Source organism: Trichechus manatus, unplaced genomic scaffold (genome assembly GCF_000243295.1).
Source record: "Trichechus manatus latirostris isolate Lorelei unplaced genomic scaffold, TriManLat1.0 scaffold00005, whole genome shotgun sequence".
NCBI lineage: Eukaryota > Metazoa > Chordata > Mammalia > Sirenia > Trichechidae > Trichechus > Trichechus manatus.
In genome coordinates, this window is record NW_004443941.1 from 4,373,729 (window position 1) to 4,387,695 (window position 13,967).

General features: G+C 39.1%; 1 protein-coding gene across 1 annotated transcript in view; it reads right to left on the reverse strand.

The window, feature by feature from the left end:
* VRK2 (VRK serine/threonine kinase 2) overlaps positions 1-13,967 on the reverse strand; it is an 88,572-nt gene that overhangs the window by 72,708 nt on the left and 1,897 nt on the right. The window lies entirely within an intron of this gene.

Consider the following 13,967-nt stretch of genomic DNA (forward strand, 5'->3'; position numbering starts at 1 on the left):
TTCCCGACTAACACAGACTAGGAAGAAAGGCCTGGCAATCTATTTCTGAAAAATCAGACAATGAAGGCCCTATGGATCTCAACAATCAGATCCCATTGTGCATGGCTTGTCATGAATTGGGGGGCCAACCTGACAGCAGCTGACAACAATAGTACCATGGAGATCTCCTTATGGTGGAATAATCAACCGTCAATTAATGAAACAATTATTTATTTTCTCCTGTAGGTCAAGCTCGATTCTAACTAGTGGAATAAAATTATGACAAGAAACAGACACGGCCCTGCTTTTACAATCAAATGGAGAAATCAGACACTCAACAAATATTCATACACAAATGTAACGCTGCAATTACAATAAACATAAAGGGGAAAGAAAGGTACTAGGAGAATGAAAATAAAATAATCGAGCAAGAAAGAAAATAACTGAGCAAGAATAGGGAGAAGTAGTGAAGAGCCAGACACAAATTCAGTTATTAATTTCTGTCTAATGAAAGGTTTTAAAAGCTAAGGGTGTAGTTGGAGATTTGCATTCTGAGCAGATCACTGTCTTCCAGTGTGGAGACCAGGCTGAAGAGGAGACAGAGTGGGCCAGGTGGGCTTTAAGTTGACAGATCAGGCAAGAGAGGACTACAGCTCACACGAGGGTGTTAATGGTACATAAGAGAAATGAGCAAATCCCAGATACAGTCGAGAAGCAGAAGTAACGGGATGCAATTAGAGCACATATTTATTACTTGTTTTCCCCTACTGGAATGTAAGCACCTCAAAAACAGAAACATTTTGCTTTATTCAGGTGTGTCTCAAGCACCTGGAGCCCTGGTGGCACAGTGGTTAAAGCGCTCGGCTGCTAACCAAAAGGTCAGTGCTTCAAACCCATCAGCCACTCCCCAGGAGAAAGATGTGGCTGTCTGCTTTCCTAAAGATTTACAGCCTTGGAAACCCTATGGGGCAGTTCTACTCTGTCCTATAGGGTCGCTATGAGTCAGGATGGACTCAACGGCAGTGGGTGGGTCCCAAACACCTACAGAGGGCTGAGTAGGCATTCATTAAATATTGGATGAATAAAGTAATGAATGTAAGTGGTACCCAGAGGGAAATTTATACCATTAGATGCTTACTTTTTTTTTTTTTAAACTAAAACATGAGTGAGCTAAGTACCTAACATAAAAGGCTGGAAAAATAAAAATATGAACAGAGATTAGTCAATAAAAACAAACAGACTGTAGAGAAGGCCTTAGGGAATAGTCTCCCAGTAAAAACAAACACACCTAGCATCCACAATATGGCTTTTAAACACCGTTTTCCAAATCAAAGGAACCAGGGCTCCAGAGAAATGGCTGATTCCAGGCGAGCAACGTGAGCAGTAAGGTGTGTAAGAAACCAGCTGCCATCAAGTTGGTGCTGACTCGCGGTGACCTCATGTCTATCAGAGCAGAACTGTGCTCTGCAGAGTCTTCAAAGGCGGATCCTTTGGAAGTAGATCGTCAGGTTTTCTTCTGAGTTACCTCTGGGTGAACTTGAACTGTCAACCTTTCTGTTAGGAGCCGAGTGCTTTAACCATTTTTACCATCCAGGGACTCCAAAAATACTTTAATGTTAATAATGAATTTAAAACCATGGGATAAATAAATAACCATGGACCATAGAGATATAAATAGTCAAATAATAAATACATGGGATAGATGAAACAGCTCTTCCTTGCCGTTGAATTCCAATTAAAAAATATAGAAGGAAAGATAGAAATAGAAAATCACTGCTTGGCAAATACCACAGTAATAAATGTGGCAAGCAAAAATCATTAATGGATGGTAAAATAAGTGGGCAAATGGATGATGAGAAACACAAAATTTGTGCGCTTTCCACGTCTCCCCACAAGACACTAACTGCAAATAGAAAATAGTAAATTTATGGTGGAAGAACCTGGCAGATACCACCTTAATTATCTAAGTGATCCAAGTTAACATCAGGAATGAAGCATAGTAACATCATGTACCTCCCTAATATGGTAACTTGGAAGAATACATTACTTCCGTGATAGTCTTGCAAAAAAAACCCCAATCTCAATTCAACCATGAGAAAATAAACACGAATTGAGGAATATTCTACAAAATAACTGGCAAAACCAGAAACCAAACCCGTTGCCACTGAGTCCATTCTGACTCATAGCGACCCTACAGGACAGAGTAGAACTGCCCCAAAGGGTTTCCAAGGAGCGCCTGGTGGATTCTAACTGCCGACTTTTTGGTTAGCAGCCGTAGCACTTAACCACTACGCCACCAGGGTTGCTTTCAAAAGTTCCAAGTTCATAAAAGACAAAGAAAGACTGAAGAACGGTCCCAGATTAAGGCAAATTAAAGAGACATGATAGTTTAACATATTGTATTAGATTCTGAAGCAGAAAACCTCCCTTCCTTAAAAGATATTATAAATTCTGTATTTTAGGTTTTAAAACATAATACGTAAGAATCTTTAGCCCCACGCCCACTGTTTTGAAACTTTCTCATATTCATGCTAAAATTAGATTTTAAATAAGGGAAATTTTTCCTGTTTCCCTCATTATGGTCTCTACTTTGCAGGTCTTTACCATTTCTTGTATATTCTCATTATCCAAAGATAATAAACATAAACAGAACATAAACAGATAATAGAACCATTTATTTTTCTTCTTGATGATCTCTTTGTCATTTTTTCTGTAAGTTAAATTTGCTTTGCTTGCTTATTACAGTACAACTAATTTTTTGCTCAGCTGCATCTATTCTTTATCCTTAAATCCACTATCCGTGTTTCAGTATTGCTAGAGCATTCATATAGTCAACACTATTTTTCAGTATCTCAAAGATTTTCAGGGTAAGAGGGAACTTAACAGTCCTTCCTCCAATAAAAATCTCTTATTTTTCTAGAGATCCTCACATTACATCCAATCTGCATTAAAGTAGCTAATTTCAGAACGTTTATACTTGCTCAAAAGCGTTCAGCTGAAGGGAAATTCTGATGATTATGGAAGTCTATACCATTTTTTTCTTCCCCTTTTCATCACATAGCAACATTTGCTCATTGGCTATACAAATTTGTTAGGTTTTCTTTTCACTTTTCTTGAAGTGTATTGTGAGGGGATTTTTTTAGTGGCTTGTACTACTTTTCATTTCTACTATCCTCCGAATACTTGGAAAGATAAAAGGCTAACATAACTAATACTCCATTCTTAATTGTAATACATTGGACACTGCAGCTCTAAGTTAGAGATTTAACACATGATCTTTAAATAGACACAAGATCAAATATAATGAATTACTTTTCCTCAGATTCACCAGAAATTGAAATTAAGGAGCCTGGTGGTGCAGTGGTTAAGAGCTTGGCTGCTAACCAAAAGGTTTGCAGTTTGAATCCACCAGTCGCTCCTTGGAAACCCTATGGGGGCAGTTCTACTCTGTCCTTTAAGGTCACTATGAGTCGGAATCAATTCGATGGCCACAGGTTTTGGTGGTGCAGTAGTTAAAGCACTTGGCTGCTAATTGAAAAGTCAATAGTTGAATGCTCAGCCACTCCACGGGAGAAAGATGTGGCAGTCTGCTTCTGTAAAGATGTACAGCCTCGGAAACCCTATGGGGCAGTTACTCTGTCCCATGTGGTCACTATGCATCAGAATTGACTGGACAGCAATATATATATATATATATATATATTTTTTTTTTAACCACTAAAAGTGTTCGGAAACATGCATTTTAATTTAATGTAATGGTTTATACTTTGTTCATTCTTTTCCTTGTTACGTATATACTCCAAAGGAAAAAAAATTCTAACATAAAAACTAGCACTGAAATATCTAACAAATATCTCTTCTCTATTAAAAATACCTAAGGTTTACCTCTACATGAAATGTTCTAATTTTCTTCATAAAATCATCTACAGGTATGTAATAAATACCTTACTACTGTATAATAATATCTTGACGTAAATGAATAATGTTCTAAAAACTAGAATTTCATTATAAATAAAGTATTTGGTATCTGAAACAAATTCTGTAAGGGAACACATTCTTTATTAAGATTCCACTTATCCAAGCATTTATTTATTTACTCTTTAAAACAGTGAACGATGCCTCTCTAAACTATCATCCAACAAAAAAGCACGGTCAAGAATACTTCACTGTTTGAGAACATCTATTTTTACACGATGCTCATTAAAAACACATCATACGCACTTAAAAGAGGCCTTTTTTGATTTTCTTGCTACTTATTAAACTCAAAACAAATGCATAAAATCCCTGTAGACACATTTAGTCGTTTTTGAAAAGCATAAAAATCTACCAAATCTTTCTCTTCAGATCTTATGCACTCTTGATTTACTCTTCTCATTTTTTTTCCATGAAAATATTGTTTGATCTATGGCATGGTACATTCTAAATGCATTTTCTTCCAGTTCTTAACATTAGGCTAACTATAAATATCAGATGTTCTGTCACAGATTTTGTGATCTTAATAACAGTAAAGACATATCACTGATGCTCTACGCCTCAAGTTGTCAACTCATATGGAAAATGACACCATTCTTAGCATCCTCACTAACAGATTTCTTAATTAGCTGCCAATACTATCAATGACATATTTCACCATTATCTTAGAAATGAGCGTGTCATAAGCATGTCATTTGCCACTATTTTCTCTGGCTAGCAATAAATTCAAAACGTTCCTTGACAAGGGACATTGGTAAGTAGAGCAAAGAGACATGGCGTCCAACGTAGATGGAGACAATTAGCACATCTGTGGGCTGGAGGCAAATTATTTAACCTCCCTAGACCTAATATCTTCCTTATTAAGTTGTTGGGAAGATTAAATGGAATAATACATGCAAAGCACTTAACACACAGCTTGGCACGCAAAGAGTGAAAGATTTTAGTAGTTGATGATGAAGATGATTATTTCCTACAAACGAATTCAGGAGCTCTCCCCATCAGTACTGTTATCAGCTGCAGAGACACATTTGACACCCCTCCTCTTGACCGAACCCTTTTTCATTCTTTTTCACCTCTGTGCTCTATAGTCAAGGCCTCCTGAGTAGGGCTTTGCTAACATTACCTCTCAGGGTTTCATTAGGTGGCACTCAGAACACCCGAAATGGAAGCTCTCCCCTCCAGAGCCTCCTTCACGCATTTCCTAGCTTTGGATCGCTCTGGCTTGAAATAAATTTGTGGGAAGCTGTCTTCACGCCACACTACTCATAGGAGAGAAAAATGGCCAGTGTCTCTGGAGAATAATTAACAAAAGACAGTTTGTTTCATCTTCATGATAAAATAACAGCATCCCTATTAAAAGGCAAATTCATCATTCCCAAAAGTTAAAAAGAATGACACTTGAAAAGTAATCCCAGCTGATTAAATTTAGGGTTCTGAAAAAAAATTTTTTTTTAAATTTGTGAATATACTCGGAATCTTCCATTTGATTGTAAAATGTATAAATGATCATTTAACTCGGAGCCCTGGCCTCTGCGTGTTCTGTTCTGAGCTAGTCAAACAGTGGTGGCAGGCATGCTGGGCTCAGTAACGCTGCCTCTCGTATTTAAATCATCTAATTCACTTGGATTGCAAATGAAACAGGGTCGCCTGCACACTGACACGTCTTCAATGATGGATTTTGCGAAACGTGTTGATTTTTCCTGCACTGTTTTGCCTCTGTGTATGTCAACTTTGGCCTTCTTTTCCTGCTCCTTTGCAGCACTGTTGCCTCTTTGAAGCCACTGTCTGCCGGATATGAAAAACGTACATTAAACCTCAGGGCTAATTACATAGATGGAAAATTCCGCTTCTCAAACATAAACTGCCTATGGTCAGAAACCATAACAAAAGCTTCTGTGTCCAAAACCCTAACAAACCTTTCACAGTTTGGGATTAAAAGAAATTCTAATAATCTATTTTCTGCTAAAACTGTGTTTCCCATCTTTAAAAAAGTTGACTTCTTACGCATGTTACGTGCCTACAAGTCAATCCATTTAAGAGTAAACGTCATGCTTTTTCCTCACAAGTTTATACTTGCAGTTAGGTCTATTTCAATTAAACGCTACTCAGTAGAACTGTTTTGCTCTAAACACAAAACTGGTCTTAACACAATGCCCATTTGTTAATCCTCACCACACTGTGTATTAACAGAGTAGACTTTTCCAAAAGATTCCATAGTCTATGGATTAAGTATATGGTTTCCTATATTTTAAAAATATACTTGAAAAGAGAATAACAGATACTTCTCTACCCACAATCTCCTCAAAATATACAAAATAATGTCTCTAAATCTAAAAGTTCAGTGGTTTACATATAAGTAACATGTTATAATAGGTAGAACACAAAATTTAGTCCTATTTAACCTATTTATTGGGAAATGATGATTTTTAAATAACAGACAAGTTCGAGAGTTAATTTGACAAATCATTTTTTGTAAACTATAATATTCAAGGCCTTGTTTGAAACACTCTGATTGTCCATAAGGAATTCATAATCTAGTGTATTTGTATGTGTGTGAGGGAGTGGATAAATAATAAAAACCAAAACCCACTGCCATTGAGTCAATTCCAGCTCATAGCAACCCTATAGGACAGGGCGGAATTGCCCCATAGGGTTTCCAGGGAGTGGCTGGTGGATTCGAACTGCCAACTTTTTGGTTAGCAGCCGAACTCTTAACCACTATGCCACCAGGGCTCTGTATACAGTATACAAATAGTAATCATAGGAAACAAGGAGATCGGCACTCTGAGAGGTATAGAGCACTATGGGAATGAAGAGAAAGTTGTGGATACTCCCCTGCTGGCCTCTTTAGCATGCTGGAATTTCCCTAAGAAGACCCTCACATGCAATCCTAGCAACAGACCCTCCTAGCGTCCAGTCTACCACGCCTAGGGAGCCTGCTGTTGCTTGTCTCTCTGCTGGACCAGCTCTTCTCTGCCTCCAGCTGTTGCCTAGCTCATACAGTTACCAAGGCGGGTAGATCTATCACATCGCCACGCTCGGGAAGCCGTGCAATGACTACCAGTGCACCAATTGCCTAGTCCAACCCTGGATGTGAAATTTTTGTTGCTTGAAAATGATGTTTCAGAACAGGAAGATGAGAAGACCAGGGGGGAAAAGCAGCCACCCTGGCTGCTCTTCAGAAATGGCCACCATACCTAACCGCAGCAGGCTGGATGAAGGTCTGCACATGAGGGAAAGCCTAGACTTTCATTGCCTTTGTTGGCTCATGTCACGTCTTTAATTAATGTCACTTTCTCTGGTTTAATATCAGAGCAAGTGACAAGAGCGCTTCTGGATGAATTGTGTTTTCCGAGGACTGTATGGCACGCTCTCCCGCAGTCTGACGAGGGGCCGTGCCAGTTTTACTTGGCAGTCACGACGCACCAGCTTTAGTTTTAGTAGTTTAATTTGTGGTTATACGCTTTGAATACGTTGAAGTATTCACAACAGTCTCATGGAATCTGTTCCGTAGATAAAGTTTACACAGTGGAAAAGAAAAAGCGATGGCTATAAGGCTATTAGAACAAGTTTCTCTTGGCCACAGCTGGTCTTAGAGGCATTCCTGTAAATTTAAGAGTGTTCAGGGGATGTGATTAAAGTAATCACAAGGAATGATGCCTTTTTTTTGGTCCACTTCTGTGGTGGGTGTGAGACGATCATAAGGAATAGGATGTTTAGAACCCATATTATGCAAAATCCATTATTCAAGAAGCAAAGTTTATATACATGATAGACATGCAACAAAATAAATGTAAGAATAGGGAGCTTTGTTACGTATGCATTAAATTGGTTCTAACGTTTTGGTAGGCTAAGTTTTTATCGATAAAAAAATTCAAAAGAATTTCTGCCTTGAGGAGAAAGGGCCCAACTTCTTCCATTGGTTTGCTGAAGATCGCTGCTCTGGAGGGTTTCCATTTGGTGTTTTTCCTCCATCTCCTTTACATACTTTTGGGAAGCCTCATCAGCTCGTGGTGAGAAGAGCTGCCACTGAGGAGTTCTTCCAAACTTTGTCCGCCCTTTCTAAGTTTAGGGTTCTTTCCTGTAGCACGTTGAAGATCTGGCTTTGACTGCACCTGGCTCTGCTGGAGAATGGAAATATTCATCTCTACTGAATGCTTGCTGCTTAAGTGCTGGAGGCACTTGCAGGAGAGTCTCTCTCATTGGAAACTTCATTACAGTCCTTTCTCTTCCCCACATGAAGCAGTAATTCTCATACACCAAAGACAGAATTTGGCCTGACGCAGCCACAGGAGCCTCTGTTTGACTTTCAAAATTAATTAGCCTCTAAGCTGGAATAGAAATGGCATGTCCTTTAACCTTAAGCACAAAAAGCTCTCAACAGACTGTAGTTTTTACATCCCTGGATGGGAGTTTGGGCCCCTGATACTTAAACTTGATGCACATACTGGGTTTCTGGCATGCTTTTTCCCATACCCATCTGCTAGCCTGGCACTGTGCCCATTCAGAAGGTGTGATGCCAGTTTCAATAGGGCATAGGTGCCAATCAAAGATGGGTTTGGAGGGGCAGCATGCAGAACGCAGCAAAAGTCAGTTTTTCTGCCAGAAGACCCTCCTGTTATCATATAATGCCAATGAAGGGCCACATGCTTTATTGCTTGGGATCACATTGCATCTGTAGATGTTTCTGGCCTTCACTGGATGCCTTTCTACGAATCTTTTTCCTCAAGTATCACTTGATTGGAGATGTTAAAGAAAACACCAGTATTCCTGGCTAAGTAAAAGCATCATCCTTTTAAAAAGAAACAATGCAAGTCTTCAACAACTGTCTTAAAACAATTGCTGAGTTTTCTGCCTTTTCTTCTAAAAGACCCTTTCACATCATGTTTGGGGAAAACTCAGTCCTTGTAACGGAGTTAGAAGGGAGACACAGTCTGAAGAAGCACCAATCACAAACCAAGTATCTAAGCAGCATAAAAATCGATTAGCACCTTTATATCATTAAGTGTGGGCAGTGGACAAATTTTCGTCATCCAAATAGCTAATTTCTAGTGAACCCTCTCAATTAGAGCTCTGAACCTTCTTAATTTTCTTCTTGTTTATTTTATATACATATATATTTCTGTGTCTTAAAAGAAAGAACATACCTCCTACTATTTATTCCTCTTCTTTCTTATCTAAAGAAAATAACCAAAAATACTTCAGAAGCAGAAGTCTATCCATATTTCATAAGAAAGCCAGAAACTCTCAAAAGCTGAGAATTCTTTTATTGTGTAGCAACAGAGGTGAGCTCGTTTCCTGAAGAAGAAATTTCCCTATGCAATAGGTTTCAAATTAAACAACCTTAACTGTGGTACACAGTTCCAAGATAGTGACAGGTGTAGTGGAAGAGACATAATATATAATGCACTGTAAGAACGGAGTAGTTAGGAAGCCGTCCTGTAAGTCAACAGTTTGAGAGTAAAAAATGTTGAAAATGGAGAACCATACTATAAAAGATGTTACAAAAGGATTGGACATTTAAAAATGGGACAAAGATAAGCAAAGGCTAAGACTTATAAGACCTCTCCTTTTTAACAGAAAGAACCCAAACTTTCTTAAATGCTTATTTTTTCTCAACTGATAGGTAAATGAACACTGCTATCTCTTTAAAACTTAAAATTAATTGCCCACAGGTAGCACAAACAAAATTAAAATACATCTTCTAGGGACTTTTATTTCTTGTCTATAGGTCCAACAAGTTTATGAAATTCACAAAATCATACTCGTTTACAGCACCTATTATCTTACCTTCATCTGGGTGTTATTAATTATACATATTATAGTTTCTACTACTCGTTGCTGTCCAGTCGATTCTGACTCATAGTGACCTTACAGGGCAGAGTAGAACTGCTCCGTAGAGTTTCCAAAGACCGGCTGGTGGATTCGAACTGCCGACCTTTTGGTTAGCAGCCGAGCTCTTATCTACTGTGCCAGTGGAGCCCTGGCGGCTATAAGACATGGCCAAAGTCACATTTAATACTGCAGTGTATAATGAAGCAATAGGATTTCCAAAAACTCCGCTTTGTTGTCAGCGTTATCACTGGGCTTTTTCGAGCATTACTTGGCATACCTTAAAAATCAGTCCACCGCGGCTAACTAAAAAATAAATAAATAAAATTACACACGTACAAATGTTTTCTATTTCTTCAAAAATAGAAATATTTGTCCTCATCAATAAAATAAGAGTTAAACTTCGATAATTTCTAAAATTTCTAGCCATCCTACCTCCCCCTCCTAAAAAAACATTCCTTCCATGTTTCCAAAGGGCAAAATCAAGCTAATCTGAGAGCATGATCTCAAAAACGTGTGACAGTTACTTGGATGACGTCGAAACACGTAATCCCTATCCATGGATAAATGATTGGATCTTAATGGCTTCACCACAGTTAATTTTAGTTATAATTATGGACTGTTCCCTGGTGATGCAGTAGTCAAAGCGATCGACTGCTAACCAAAAGGCCGGCAGTTCGAAACCACCAGCAGCTCCTCGGAGAAAGATGTGGCAGTCTGCCTCCATAGAGACTTACAGCCTTGGAAACCCTATGGGGTCACTACAAGTCAGAATTGACTTGATGGCAGTGAGTTTTGGTTGTATTCTTTCTAAAAGCCCTGTGTAGATTCTTTTAGATGACATGATAGCTATCTTGTCTCGATTTCCTTGTGACTAAGGTTACTCATCTGTAAGATTACAGGCTGGACTTACTGCAAGGGTAACTTCTGCTAACTATGAAGGAAAACGAACTGGCTTGTGTGCAAGAAATACCTCAACCTCAGACTTAACCTCTCAGGCAAATAACTGGTAGACATCCACTCTGCACCTGATACTCCAAAGATCTAAATGGTCACAACTATGCCCAACATCCAAAAACTAAAATTTCACAGATCGATCATTTCGGTTTTTATTTACCTAATACACTTTCAAAGGAATCTGGCTGAAGTCTGCCTTATAATTTTTTTTTCCCCCGGATTTTGACAGATTTCTGAAACCCAACATCATTCGTATCTGAAGCAGATAAGATATGGCTTAAGGAGAACTTTCCACCATGTCATCATGCTACCATAATACATTTTAGTAGAAAAAATAAATACAGGTCAGTAAGTCAAGTGTAACCAAGTCTTCCACTGACATCTTTTATGTTCTTAGTTTTTACCATAATTGTAGCTAACTCCACGACAATTCATGGCAGGATAAATGGAACTCAAATCCCTCCAGAAGAGATCTTTGCCATCACCCCAATCCCCGGTGGCACCAGATACACTGACCCTAGAATTCAGCTCTCACTGAAGATCCAAAAAACCAAACCAAACCCACTGCTGTCGAGTTGATTCCGACTCACAGCAAGCTCATAGGGTTTGCAAGGCTGTAAAGCTCTACTGAAGCAGACGGCCACATCTACCTCCCTGGAGCCACTGGTGGTTTCAAATCACCTCTCGGTTCATGACCGACCGCTTTCACCACTGCGCCACCAGGGCTCCTGGAAATAGTAAATAAGTATTTAGTGCTTACCAAGTTCCAAAAGTTATTTTAAAACCTTCTCTCATTTCATCCTCACAACTTTTATTATCCCAATTACACAGAGTAGAACCGAAGACTCTAAAGGACTAGGTGATGAGGGGAAGGTCACACAGTTTCTACGTGGCTTAGTCAGCTTAGGAGTCCAACCCAGATTTGCCTAATGGCAAAACTCACGCTCTCATTTATGCGATTCTCTCTTAGTTTGCCTGGTTCTATGTTACACCCAGCATTAAAGCAGAATTCAAAACCCTCAGTTCTCTCTCCTTCCCTAGAGTGTTAGAAACTTTTCCACTCATTGGATTCTAAAATGACAGCAATCTTTCCCTTCCCCTAAACCACTTTCCTCCCCTCCCCCTTTCCACACACAAAGAACTTGACTTTGTTCTTGTATTCAGAGTATCCTTTTCCCTCTTTTAACTATTTCTAGTGACGCTCCAGGTGCATTATTTCCCCAAGTCGAGAGTAAATACCAGATATCTCCGCCCCTTCCCCTTTGCTGGAAGTTGCTGATTACTGAAAGGCCTTGACTATGGATGTCAGAGCTAGAGACCAGTCGTACAGGCACACTACCTTAGATACAGCAGCCAGCTTCTTCTCAGCCTTAGGCACAAATGCTGATCAAGTGTCCACCGGAAACACTGTATCTGGAAAAACTAATACCTGGAAAGCCTGTAGCTGGACACGAATCTATCGAGGAAAACCTGAATTTACCCGCTTCTTCAGTTATATATACACAAAGTGATGACAGCCACAGTGAAATGCAAAAAACGTGATCTAATTTCACAGATTGCACTTTGAAAATAATCGGTAAAAACTAATGGAGTTATTGCTGAAGGCATCTCCTTAAAGAGCTGATTCCATGATCTATTAGCACCATTTTTAAGGGTGCCGTGACATACGAAACACACAGCTTTATTATATACTCTTAAGTATAAAACTATTTTCTCAGAATAGTTGAACATTTCTTTAGAGTCTTTCCCCAATGGTGTGCACTTGCTAATATTGTCAGGGTCCAGGTTCTAAAACCTAGGCAGTGGGGGGCGCTGCATACCATATGGAACCCTGAAATTTGCTGTAAAACAAGTATTATTTTGGTAATGAGAAAAACTAATAAAAAATAAATGACATGTACTTAGAGTGAAAGAGCAAGGATTTTTCTGCATTTGAATAGGGATGAATAAATCACATGTCTGAGCAAATACAGCTGGCCCTCGGTATCTGTGGGGGATCGGTTCCAGGACCCCTCAGATACAAAAATCCGTGGATGCTCAAGTCCCTTACATAAAATGGCGTCATTTTTGCATATAAGCTACACACGTTGTCCTGTATACTTTAAGTCATCTCTAGATGACTTATAATACCTAAAACAATGTAAATGCTATGTAAATAGCTGTTATACAGTACTGTATCATTTAGGGAATAACGACAAGATACGAGGCGAGTGATGCTCCAACATCGAGTGCAGAGAGAGACTGAGGATCTGTGAGATGGGGGAGGCTACAGCAGGGGATGCTGCACATCACTGCATTAGCATGCCTTCAGTGCAGTGCTTGGCACCATGCAAATTCAAGTTTTCCTTTTGGGAATTTTCTTCTTTTTCCCTGAATATTTTCCATCTGCCGTTGGTTGAATCCACAGATACGGAACCCACGGGTATGGAGGGCTGAGTGTATACTCCTTTTCATAACAGGAATCACACAAATTGAGTATGGTATACATATATAGATACACATACATATATACATGCATACACATACACACACACATATATACATACACATATACATACGTGCACACACATACATACGTGCACACACATACATACATGCACACACACGTGTACACACATACATACGTGCACGCACCCGCGCATACACACACATATACATGCACGCACACATATACATACACATACATATACAAACATATATACATACACACATACATACACAGACATACATACATACACACATGCATATACAACGCCAAAAAGCAAACCCATTGCCGTAAAGTCTGCTCTGACTCACAGCGATCCTAAAGGACAGAACAGAACTGCCCCATAGTGTTTCCAAGGAGCAGCTGGTGGATTCAAACTGCCGACCTTTTGGTTAGCAGCCAAGCTCTTAACCACCGTGCCACCAGGGCTCCACATACACACATACATACATACACACACACATACACACACACACATACACTCACATAGAATTATTAAATTTAAATATGCACTTAAATTTATATACTGCTACATATAATACAAGAGACAGGGGATAAGACCATTATAATCAATCCTTTTCTCTCGTCCTTTGAAATTATTCAAATAAGGTAAACCTGAGAAAACTAGAAGTGTAAGTGATGAGCTGTGGCACCCAAGGCCAAACTGGCAATAATTTATTCAACTCCATATCTCTGACCTTGAGTCAGGATAGTATACTAGAGATCTTCAGTCTTTGCTATA